Here is a 13,656-nt window from a genome sequence, read left to right as displayed (position 1 = left end):
TAGTACGAAACAAGTGCAACCAATCAAAATGTTATGCATTCTTAGTTTGCAACATATAATATCATAACAAGTTTATGTACACCACTCAAACCAAAATCTGACTTTACAAAGAGTGTAGCAGATATGCTAGCCCCTGCCTGATTCTCTCCCTAGCTCAGTCTCACTGGTAGCACCTGTAAAATGATAATCCATTGGGTGAGATAAAAATCTCAGTAACTAAGATAATCTACATTATTGATTAACAAGCTAAGTTATAAACAAGCATTAAAATAAGTGATATAATCACATCATATAATATCACCACAAATTTACATGCATGATCCCTAACCATCCGGTCTTTCAATACTCTCGACCAAACCAGTAGGCTATTTCACAGAACTAAACCACATGTATGGTCCCCAAGCTCACCATCCATAGTAGGACTACCCGGCCAAGGTGTCCTAAACCACTTCCGGACTACTGTTTCCCCCTATTACAAGTAATTGGGGTGTCGTTACTCTAACATCACATCCTACGGATGCTAAGAAGCATAGTCTCCAACTCCGCACCCTTTTGGGTACTAAGGAGAGTAAGCCTCCAACACCGCACCCATTTTCAGGCACTAAGGAGAGTAAATGCTGCACCTGGCGTTCCGAGATGCTAGCAATGTCATATGGACTTAATCTTCACTATGTCTACTAGGGTGACCTCCCACCCTCTAATGCCATATTTCACTACATATCTCCACTTAACCAAGCATAAACAACTTTTCAAGCAAGTATAACAAAATCTTTCCATTAACTTCAAAAATATAAATTTTACAAAACCAATACTCCACTTTTTCTAAACTAGATAACCTTTAAAGAATTTATGCATATAGACTCAACAAATCATAGAAAAGCACTTGAGAATAATTTATACAAGGTAATAAACAATGCAAATTATCTAGTTACCTCAACCGTTTTGTTACTAAAAGGTTACCTGTGGTACTAATTTCTCTTGTGTCAAAGTAAGCCTTCCCACACCACAATCTACAACAAGTACTATATGTTAATTTTCAATTAACACAAGCACTATTAGTTACCAATAACCACCTAATTCTCCCACTTCTCACTTAAATTCTTAACAAATAGACTTGTCAAGATTAGAGTTTGTTCACATCATCCCTTTAAGTCTCTTTCTAAATCTATCACAATATAAAACTTAATATCTCAACTTCTCACACTTCAACACCCTATGATCAAGTTGGGGCTTGATCCAAAATTCACCAAACAAGAAAATAGCTTCCTATTACCACATATCCAAGATCAATAAACCTAAATTAAACCTTTAGAGTTAATAGAAACCTTTAAAACATTGAGTCATGGCTTAATCCAATCAGACCAAATTCTCACTCTTCTAAATCCTATGGAAAATGAGATGAAAAGGTAGAGGAGAAGGGTAGGAATCTTACCCAAGAGTTTGAAGCTCAAATGATCTTTAAAATCCTCTCAAATTGATGCCCTAGTAGTTCCCAAAGTTGCCCCCTTTGTGCTTTAGGTTTTCCACCCCAAAATCTGAGTTTTTCTGCTGATTCTCAAAAATTTAAGTTGCCTGCTATGCCGTGCGCCGCAACGCATGCCACGCAAGCCACAGCTTATGGCACAGTGAGCAACAACTTGATTTTGCTCCCCCCAATGCTTCCCGACTTGATCCGACTTTCATCCTATCTCAATCTAGAGCCAAATATGACCCAAAAATTCAATTAGTCACTCAAAAACATAATTAAATAAATTAATCATATTTTTAACTAATTTATCCCTTAATTAATCCATTTTTTCCAGATTTAAAGTTTTAGGATGTTACAATTATCATTCACACAGTTAACTGTTAATGGTATATATTCCCACGAGCAACCTCTCAGATGCTCAATCTACATAAGGACCATTTCTCAATCAATTCTCAACATCCAACACAAGCATTAATTTGGCTGAGCCAAATTCCTTAATACCCTTCTAAGTTCACATAATTCATTCTTTATAGTTATTTGCTTCTAGGCCATCCAAATGACCAAAACACCTCCTAACTCAAATATTTATTAGTTTTCTCCCTTTTCAACCTAATAAAACAAGTTATTGTGCTCATATCCTTAAGGTTCAATCATTAAACCTCAAACTAATCACAAAACCTTAGTTTCACACCTAAGACCCCTTTTGAAAACTTTTCTTTGATTTAACTACTCAAAACTTCCTGATTTAATCTTTCTACTGACCAAACTTAAAGAACTTATAGTAAAAATGTAGCACATGGCGATATAAAACTTACCTGATAAGTCACTGGCCAAAGCAAGCTTCAAAACTCCAGTTAATTAATGCCCTAGCAGAGACAAGTCCTTTTCCCCCTCATGCATGATTTTCCTTCCTTCCTCTTCTATTTTCATAAGATGAAGACATCAATTTTAAGTGAATTCTATGCCATGTGCTGTGGCGCATGCAATACATGCAGTGGTGTATGGCACAGTGAGATAATTCTCTTAATTGCTCACATGTTACGTTCTAATTCTCTATTGTACCATCCAATCCTATAACCACACCAACCAATCAACACCACACAATAATCCATCATTCAAAACTGCAATCAATAGACTAATTACTAATTTACCCCCTTAATTAGCAACTAGTTTTCTAGATTGAAATTTAGGATGTTACATGATGATTCCTCCATATAGGATTGTATGTATTCCCATACATGCCTTGTTGTCCTCCTCCTTGATTATTTGTCATATATATAACATTCAATTCATGAGCATATTCATATTTCAAAAGACAATTACCATCACTATGCATTGAAGAATTACAAAAAGAACAAGACATAGGAACCAATGCATTACAAGGAACACTAACATTAGACAAGTTCCTCAAATTAGCATTAACATTTGTATTGACATGTAGTGAAACGATCTTTCCAATTTTATATGCAAGGTCATCTAATTGTGAGCTACTCAAACCATTAGTAACCGAAGCTACTTTAAGTTCTCTCACCCTATATTGTGCTATACTTTATGCCATTTTATCAATCAATTTCCAAGCTTTGTTAGGAGACAAATCACTAAGGGAGCCATTAGAGGCAACATCAAGGCTGATCTTATCTTTAGGCATAAGACCATCACAGGAATATTGAACAAGGCACTCACTTAGGATTTAGTGATATGGACATCTAGCTAACATAGATTAGAATCTATTCCAAAACTCATAAAGACTTTCATCAAAATTTTGAAGCATGCTTATGATTTATTTTCTCAAACTTGCTAGCTTAGACGATGGAAAGAATTTGTTCAAAAACATGTTCCTCAACTCTTCCCAAGTGTGAATCTTGACATGTGGTGGAAAGTGTATGTACCACTCTTTAGTATAAGACTCAAGATAAAATAAAAATGCTCTAGCTTAACATCATCTATATGAGCACCAACCAGTTTCATGGTATTGCAAACAAGATGTAAGGAATGCAAGAATCTATGACAATCCTCTCTGGGCAAACCATGAAACTTAGGCAATGCTTAAATGAGAGAATGCTTAACCTCAAACATATGGTCATGTTGAGGGATGTACAAAGCATATGGATTTGTGTTCTAACTATGAGAAGCAAGTTGCTTGATAGCAATCTCATCATTTTGAGGATGACGCTTGCCCACTTCTTAGGATTATGCATGAAATTGACATTGTTCCCTAGGTTTTATAAATGGATTTGTACATTCTTTAAAGCTAGAATTAGTATTGGACCCTCAAAGTCTATCCCATTCCCTTTGTTGACAATCCCAAAATTTTGGTTTTCAACATTTTAGACTATAGGATTGACATTAGGTTTAGGATTAGGGTTTTCGTTGAAGTCCCTAGGCGTCCCTAGATGAGCTAGATCAATGTTGTGATTAGGAGAAACCATGGAGGATTCTAAGACAATATAATTATCAATGGGATTTTTCTCTCTTATTATCCTCCTCGAAGTTCTCTCTATCTCTTAGTCAAAAGATACTCTCACTAGGTCTCCCTCGGGTCATGCAATGTATGCAAAAAGAAATGAGAAACAAGAATAAAATTCAACAAGAAAAACACTAAAAACACAAATACAAAGGAACCTAAAGTTGGTTTTACAAAGAAAAGACTCAAAGAATGCAAAACACATAAAGACTTGCAATGCAATCAAGTAAAAGACTCACAAGTAAAGCAAAAGTGAAAAGTAATATTTTATTTTCTAAAATTAAAGAAAAATGCAAAAATCTCAAAAACACTAAATGAACTAAAATAATAAAGAGAATTCAGCACAAAAACAAGCAAGGGAAAGTTTAAGAAATGCTTAAGTAGAATCTTCTTCCAAAATTGGATGTTCTAGAATTCTACTTTATGCCCAGTCCTCCTGTGTAATTTCTCTAGAGAAATTTCCACATCCAAATGACTTGAAAATTGGAAGGTAACCAGGCAATATACATATATATAAAATTTTAAAATCTTTTGACAAGCTAATACTTCCCATTTTCTTGCCATTTGAGTTACAACAATCTAAAAACATAATTTCTTCCAAACTGACACTACGAGGCTTTTCAATTGTTTCAAGCAAATTAGTTTCTCAATCACAAAAAACTCAAAACACCAAAAATGAAGTTAAGATACTGGAGAGCAATCTGAGCTTTGGATGGTAAAATTTGGATAAGTGCTGTGAATGTTATGGACACATAAATTTGATACAGAGTCTTAGATTTCTCAATAATAGTGTATTTTACCTTGTGTTCTTCAAAAATTCACACAAAATAGCATATGAATCCAAATAACACCAAACCAATTTTTTTTCAAAATTACGATATAAATATTTTTGGGTGCAAAATTTAAGAATTTTTCCCTTACAGAGCAATTCTCAGTGAATTTTTGAAATTTATCTAGGAAAGTTAGGAAAATAGTTTTAACAGAGTTGCATCCTTTGTAACCTAAACTTCATAAAAACACCAAGAATCATGAAAATCACAAAAAATACAAAAATCATAAAATGACAAATTAGACATAAATCAACCCTAAATAAGTCTTTGCCTTGCCTCCTTAGCAACGGCGCCAAATTTTGACAAGAAGTTGTCACTACCCTAACAAAATAATATTAAGTTATACTAATATAGTAATAGTGTGAACTTAGGTCAATCTTTATGAGGAGGCTTAGTTGGACAAGATTGATTGAAGTTTGTTACAAGTTAATGGGAGTTTGGGACAAATTTAGGTTCAAAAATAATTAAATAATTAAATAATTAAACCTAATTCTAGAGTGATTGAAGTGGGTGTGTGAAAACCTATTAAGAATTAGGAACTCTTATGTGGATTTGGTCACCTATCCTTATTTTTTTAATAACCTAGCTAGTTTGGTCTCCTATCTCTTCTCTTTAGTTTTAGTCACTTAATTATATTAACTAAGACTTAGTTACCACCATGACTAACCCTAATCCAAGATTATGTCTTAGAGAGAGCCAAAGCCTAGCTAGCAAGAAGCCTTACCAAAGTGTTACAAAAATGAGTCAATTAGGCCGAGCACATTTAATGAAATCAACATGCTGAAGATTATGATACATGAAGATATTCACATGCATTTAAGTTGGCAAGATTATGACAAGCAAGAAAATATGTTAATCTCATCCAGCTATACCAAGATTATGATAGAACACTAGAGGGCGGAAATCATGTGCTCAAGGTAATAAAACTCTAGTTGCAATAATCATCTTTCAATCATATAAATCATCACTTAAGATTACAAGTTTAAAGAGTCATTTATAATTCTAGAGAGAGAAAAGTAGAGAGAGAAATTTAAATCTAGCTAGAAAATAATACAAACTCAAGATTTCTTCCTCATATAGTAGCTCCTTTAAGAACCTAGCCTCGCATCTTCAAGTGATCACCAAGATGAATCTCCATGATAATGGCTTTCTTCACCTCAAAATCACCTAAAGCTAGCTTGCTTAGATCCTTGTAAAAGCTCTAAGTTATGGAGAGGAAGATGAAAGGAAGAGAATGATGTGATTTTGTAGAATTTGAATAGTTAGATTCAGATATATAGAGGCAAGAGAGTGAAAGTGTTGAGAGAGAAGTGAGAGAATTTGATGAACTAAAAGATAGGAATCTAATAAAATGATTAAATAATCTGAAAAATTAATCCTAAGCCCACTAAAATCTATTTGGATGAAATTCCTAGGGTTATGACTTGCTAAACAAGTTTCCAAAAACTAAACACAAGTGATTAGGTCAAGTTAGGTTAAGGGTAGTATAGGTTACAAGTCAACTTAGGTGATAATTCCAATGTTGCTTTTCTAATCTCATATGTGCATAGGCATGTTAAGCACTTGCGTTCCCCTTAATTGCCTTTGAATTCATGCCCAAGATGCTCCAAGATCATATCTAAATTTTTCTTCAAAGCTTCTTAACCATATTATAGCTATCTTGAGCTTTGACCAGTCAACTTGATCCCTTGTGTGCAACTGCATCGTAAACCTCTTGTATGCCTCATTAGCCTTGATAATCACACCATTTTGAAGCCCATTCAAGTCTAAAATTTTATACCCAATACCTTCACCATATGCCAAACCAAGTCTTAAACACAAGCCTCTTTCATGTAAAGTGTCACCTAAAAAATAACATAAAATTTGACTAAGTTATTTTGCACATGAGATAAAATATAAAAATATTCAAATCCTAGTGTCTTTTTGCATGCATTTTCAAAATCCATTCAAAACTTCATAAACACACATGAGAAATATAAAGTGGCCATAGATGTATGCAAATTAGGTCAAACTTGCCAAATTGACAAGTCAACCCAAAATATTAACTTTTTAGCCTTAAGTCCAAATGCAATTTTCAAGACTAAATACTTCAACCCAAAAAGACCTAATATCAATGCAAAAATCAAATTCTATATTTGCCCTTGAATTCTCAATAAAGTGAAAAATGATCAAAATACCCCTAATATGCACACTTTCTCTATAAGGCCCAAAAGACTAATTTAACACCAAGAATGTACATTATAGGGTTTCTTATCATGAAATGTGGTCTTAAATTTCTAAGAAAAGTGTGTAACAAATATGACCTATTAATAGGGGTCTTCTAAGGCTTCTTTGTAGTGATGATTTGAGATGTTTTAAGGCTTCCAAATCATTAGGTAAGCTTCCTCTTTTCTTCTCTCATCTTTATATGTTTTTTCTCTATGTCCTTGGGTTGTAGGAGTAAGGTCTAAAACTTGAGCCAAGTTATTTCCATTTCTATTACTTCTATGGAGTCTAAGAATAGTTACTTGTGCTTTTAATCATTGCTTTAAGTCAATGGCAGTAGTTGCTAATATTAGGTTTAGAGCTAACCTTAAATATAATTAACTTAGATTAAGTTAATAGAGAGGTCAAACATTGTTAGTTAAGCCTAATAGAGGTTAAATGAGTTAATGGAAGCTAAAAATGGAGTTTTTTTATTGTTAATATCACTAATTAGGGTCTAAGGCCTTCTTCGCAATTAAGGGCTAATTAGCCATCAATGATATTTAATTATAATTGTAGATTAACTACTCTTAGAGAAATTTGTGCATTTGGAATCTCCTCTAATATTGAAACTATGCTCTCGGAGTGGCCCAAGGGTTGAAGTAATTGGGAGTTCAATTCTAGTATATGCTTGTGTCTGTAACTATGAATTTGATTGATCATAGTATGTGAATTAATGGCTTTATGATACACTATTGAATACTTACATGAGAATAAGGCTTGAAGTTTATAATATGGGTTGTAATGGATAAGCATTTATCATTTGATTTGATAGGTTTATTTTTAGTTGTTTAAGCATGACTTATTGAGGATGCGATGATTGGATGTGATTTATTGAATATGACTAAGAGTATATGATTTCTTGAGCATAAGGATAATTATGATATGAGTTAAGAATCGCTTTGGCTATAACATGTATTGTGCATAAAATGTTTGTCATGATTGTATAGCATATTATAATAATAGAAATGTGGTTAAATATGATTTTCTGAACATGGCTATGAATTTATAATATATGAACATGAGAATGATCATCTTTAAATGAGCATGTTTGTGATAGTGAAACTTGTCATTGCATGGATTTGCATGTTCACGGATAGGTGGGAGTTCACCTAAGAGAGTAAAGTTATGGAAATCCACATGGTATTTACTAGCACACAATGAGGAATTAGTATTTTGGTTCTTGATTATTACCCTAGACTACATATTGCCCTAGACTAGGTAGAATAACACCCCTATTAGTTTGGAATAGGGAAATCCATGGCTGAGAGTGAGTATGGAGCCTTATCCTAATCACCCCTCATAATTAGAGAGCAAGGCTAAATCAGTCACACGAGTTAGTAATATATGATTTGGTAGATCATGGATTCAATTAGAAGTTATAAGGAGAGTAATAAGGGTGGAGCATGATCATACATGATTATCATTATTATTGTCTCACATGTTCTATGGTCATGATTATGTCGTTGTGATACTTATGGAATAATTGTAGAGCTTATACATATGAATATATATATATATATATATATTCATATGTATAAGCTCTACAATTATTCCATAAGTATCACAACGACATAATCATGACCATAGAACATGTGAGACAATAATAATGATAATCATGTATATATATATATATGTTAATTGCTTTTATATGCCACGCGTTCATATGCTTGAATTTATTTGCTTAGTTACTGAGATTGTAAAATCTCATTCCCTTGGTTTAATAATTTTCAGTCGATGCTCAGATTCAAAACAAAGGGAAACAGGTAAAGTTAGAGACATTTAACTGAGTGTAATGTTAGTTATTCTTAGTGTGTAATTTGAATATTTTATTTCCAACATTAGGGGTCAATTGTGTAGATTTGACTATTACTTGCTTGTAACTTATGAAGTTGATTTAATTGAACACTGTATTTTGTCCGGGCATTTTTTAAATTTAATAATAAATAATTAAAAAATATAAAAATGAAATTTATTCTTTTTTTAGGAATATATTTTCAAAAAATTTAACAAAAATTAAAAAATCTTGCTTAAATTTTTTTTAAAATCTCTCCCAAATTATCCCAACCATTTAAAGATATTGAGAATCAACTTTTTTTTAGACTCAATTATTTTAAATTCCTTTCCTTAAATCTTTTGTTTTCCATGTAAAAATATATTTTTTTCTAATTGTTTAACAACAATGTTTTTATGGAAATGAGATTTGTTTGCAATTGTAATCATAAAGAATAGAAGTTGCACTTAAGGAAGTGTAACTAAGTAAGGTACCTTAGATAGGCTAAGGAACTGTTTAGGGGAGATTTATAAATGTTATACTACCTTAAAGTATTGAAGTGGTCAATACTCAGGAAAGGTAGACATGAATAAAAGGCATGATCTCCATGGGAATTCACCAATAAGAAGGTGTGGACTTTTGATATTATATGGCATACTGCCAGTACTTAGTGTTGCCATACGTATTGTGGGCTCAGTGCACTAAAGTGGTTAGTGTATTGAGTGTTCGATACCTCTCAGTGGGAAAGGGAAGAAGACATATGAAGTGTGAGGTTGAGTGTCTAGGCCAAAGTAGCCCTCACATGAAAAGTAAGTCGGGCTGGCTTTGGAAGGGAGTTAGCTTTGACTGCTCAGGATTCACGTCGAAGGGGCATAGGCGGTTCGGTGGATTAGATCATGCCTTAGATTATGTTTTGTACCTGTGAAGGTACAAAAGGGTATAAGGTTTACTTTCAAGTTAAAGAGTGCCAGGGGGCATTCTGTTAGTCATGAAAGGCCATACCGGCCTATGTCATGCATTCATGTATTTTAAATGGCTAAATTATATACTATGTTAAATTTATTATTCATTTATTCGATTATGGCTTACTTTGTAATAATCAATATAGATTTTTCTGTTACTGAGACTGTGGTTGTCTCACCCCTTTCTTTTCAATATTTCCATGTCCAAGCGAAGGAACCAGTGGAAGATGAGGAAAGGAGCAGAGCTAGGGGTTGTTTGTGAATTGTAAAGAACTGCAACCCCTTTCTTTTGAGCAAATATATTGTAACTTATTTAGGATTAGGGTGCCAGTAAGATGTGATTATATATGTGTGTGTGAATATGTGTAAATTTTATGGCTTGTGTATCAATTTTTATTTGCTTGTAGACTTATAGCTAGAAAACTTAGCTATGGTGTGTGGTTTTGATGGATTTATTTACTAGACCAAGTTTTCACTACAAGTAAATATTTATTTTGGTATATATGTGATTCCACAAGCAAATGCAAAATAGTTGCATTGCAAATGGTGTGCTATAGGCAAACATACACCTTGGATAGAGAGAGTAGGTGCGTGCGCTCCACAAAAATCTCTGAGCCAAGTGAAAATATTTAGTGTATTTATTCATATGTGTATATGATATTTGGAATAATTTTTTGCCACTCTTGTGTGATTTGTGCATTTTGCGAGTTCATGGTCCATTTTGGAAAATGGCACCCGGGTGGTCAAATTTTGGTATAAAGGGTTTTTCTATCATTTAAATGTTCTATCAGGTGTGTTTTTAGTCTTATTTGATGTGTCCAAAGTGTTCCCACATGTTTGTGACCATTAAGATGAGATTTGGACAATTTTAAAAATGGTTTTTACTAAAAAACTGCACTTTTGCATCCGGGTGTCCAAATCTTAATCCGACTGTTGGTTTTCTCTAAAATTTGGATCACAAGTAAAACCTTTACAAGATTCATGTGAGCTTTGAAATCACATCGATCGGATATCGGACGGAGAAACGGATCACTCCAGAATTTACTCTAGAGGAACTATCAAAAGTGCTGTCATGACAGCAACAATGATGATGTTGTAACATGCACAAAATTCAATCCATACGCTAGATCTTTGCAAAATTTGGTATGCTAATAGTACTATTTAAAAGTAATATGTGGGCTTTGGAATCGCTTCAATCGGAGGTTAGATGATGAAATGATGCACTCCGAAGTTAGTCCGGAGGTGCTGTTATGACAGCTTTTTAGCTGTCATGACAACAAAAATGACCAAACTTTTAACATGTCTAATTTTTAATTCGACCGTTGGATCTTTTTGAAATTTGGTACACTTATAGTACCCTTTGATTGTGACATATGAGCTTTAAAATTTTTTTGATCGGGAATCGAGTGACAGAATGGCACCTCCCAAAAGTTAGCCCAGGAAGGCTGTCATGACAGCATCTTGTTACCTTGCTTTCACCTAACTTGCTTCCGTGCGCTATAGGTAAAACCTATAAAATTTTTTATTTAAGAAAGGTTGTAAATTTTTGCTTTGCAATCGTGTATCTACTTAGTGATTTAAATGGTTTATTTCCTAATTTGATTTTAGGATTAACTCCTTAACCACACTTAGTTTATTTGAATTGTGTGATTTTTGGATAACACTCAGGGCAAGTGTTATATCAAAAAATTAGAAAACATATTTGCACTATAATCAAAGTAGTACCCCATAACCCCTTATAAAGCACGTTTAATCTTTTAAAATATGTAATGCATGATAGCTAGTAATATTTATTCAAAATAGCTAAAACAAAGTAATAAGAAATATAAATTTTCCTGTTACCTCAACCCTTTGATGCCAAAAAGGTTCCTCTTGTACAAACTAGGACTTGGCTTGTTCCTTAACTTCTCAATAAGTTCCACTAACAATTCCCTACAATATATAAGTGATCCACATTACTTATTATGACAAATAGCATTAATGAAGACTATAACTCATACCACACAACTTGAGCTAATGAGCCATAATCCATTCAACCAACCATTCACATAATACCACTTAACACCAAAACCATTTATTAACTATTACTAGGCTAATTTTCTATTCATATAATTTTTAATCAATTAAAACCTTCACTTAGTGTCACCAACTTTTACCATTAATACTTATAATAAAAACCAAAACTTAATTTAAATCTTATTGGGCTCAAATAGCATGATTATAACTAAATCAATAGATTTAAACCATTGAGGAGCAAAACCCACCTCTTGGGGTTTGACTTTTGCCCTAAAACTTTATTTTTTATCCAATTACCCGCTCAAAATATTAGGGCATCATGTAGAAACTCAAAACAACCTCCCAAGGACCCAAGAAAACTAAAGCTTAAAAGCATAAAGCCTTTTAGATCAAAATCAAGAAATTTTCTCTTCCAAAAATTGAAGAAAATCAAGAGGAAGGGAAGAGGATTGAAGTAGGAATTTTACCTATTGTGTAATCGACCTCACAATGGCTACAAAAGCCTCCTAAATTTGAGCTCTAACTCCTTCTCTTCCTTCCTCTCTCACTCTCTTATCCGTTCTCTCTCTCGTGCTCTTTTTGTTCTTTTCCTTGTTTCATTTCTGCATTTTTGCGTTTCTACGTTTAGTTTTCCCTTTAAAATGCTGATCTAATACTTTGGAGAAAATTATAAAAAAGGACCCAACATTTTTTATTATAGCATAAAAGCTCGAGTCAACTTTGATAATTTTTTTCATAGTTAAAAATCAAATAAAACCAAACTTTTGCTGAGAAAAATTCAAACTCTGAACCTCTATCAAATTATTCTAAATTTTAATTTAATTATAGATATTTTATTTTATTTTTAAAATAAATTCAAGTCTTAAAATTTTCAAGATATTACAATTAGCATCACCTATCTTTAGAGTAGGTGTAGAATCTTCGATACAGTTTGAAACCTCCTTCACATCTAGATCATCACATACATTAATCTTAAAATTATCAATGCCATTGCTTTCTAGCACTACTATATAGATAAAAGATCTTTGTTGAGCATATTATCCCTTTAGAAGTCAAAATATTAGGGTTTTTGTATGGTTTTAAGATACTGTTGATACGATTAAGAGTTTCTTCCTTTCAATATGACTTGTCTTTCTCAACTTGGTGGCAATGCCCTTCTTTTAATGTTAATTGAAGGGAGCTTTAGAGTTTACCAATTTTATCTCTCACAAGTTCAAGGCGTGAACATATGAAATTCAAGTTTGATTGATCAACCAAATCATACTGATAATGACATTGATGGTGATTAACATAATCATAACGGTGATGATCGGCATAATCATATTGACAATAATAATTATATCGATGACAATTAATATAATCATATTGATGATGGTCAATAAAATCATATCAATAATTGAATGACGCCATGATATCTTAAGGTTTTTTTTTTTTTTTTTGCTAGGAGGCTCTAATATCCTATTTGAGAAAAGGTTCCCCAGTTGTCCTTGCTTAAAAAGTAAAGACCCTATTCAACAAGTCTAACCCTTCAGGAACTCAAAAGTTCCTCAAGGATCAAACATACTAAATAAATAATAGCTCGAGTGAAGTCTTCACAATGACCTTTAGGGGCTTATAGAAATCCCTCGGAGAAATTGATAGAAACTTCAACTAACTTAGAGTAAAATTTGACCTGGGTGTAGGGTCAAACTGTATATGAGGTGGTTGTGTCCTAGGTTAATAAATATGAATAATGATGAATAATAAAGCAACAAATTAGTTAAGATAATAACTAATATAACTTAAAAAAGCTCAATAATAAAGGAAATAAACTCAAGATTTTTATTAAAAGTGACTTTTCCCTTTTTTTTCTTTTTTTGAACTTTTTTTGTTTTTCTTTTTTCTCCCTTTTTTTAGTG

Source organism: Prosopis cineraria, unplaced genomic scaffold (genome assembly GCF_029017545.1).
Source record: "Prosopis cineraria cultivar Desert tree isolate PC_DT_omini unplaced genomic scaffold, ASM2901754v1 PC12, whole genome shotgun sequence".
Lineage (NCBI taxonomy): Eukaryota > Viridiplantae > Streptophyta > Magnoliopsida > Fabales > Fabaceae > Prosopis > Prosopis cineraria.
The sequence above is the reverse complement of the archived record's forward strand: the minus strand, read 5'-3'. Positions refer to the sequence as shown.